Here is a 209-nt window from a genome sequence, read left to right as displayed (position 1 = left end):
ACGACCACCAGAGGAGACCTCTGGGCGGTGAATAGGAACTTTTATTCTTTCTCTCTCTCTCTTTTCCCTTACACATTTTTTGGGTGATATCTTTATGCTTTTATATTGCCATATTACTATAGATAATAACAACCCAACATCTACATACCTGTTTTCCTTTGCAATCAAATTGTTCTAAAATAAACCCTCTGTCTCTCTCTCTATATATA

Source organism: Neopelma chrysocephalum, unplaced genomic scaffold, assembly GCF_003984885.1.
Source record: "Neopelma chrysocephalum unplaced genomic scaffold, ASM398488v2 Primary Assembly neopelma1_62, whole genome shotgun sequence".
Classification (NCBI taxonomy): Eukaryota; Metazoa; Chordata; class Aves; order Passeriformes; family Pipridae; genus Neopelma; species Neopelma chrysocephalum.
This window is presented reverse-complemented; position numbering follows the sequence as displayed.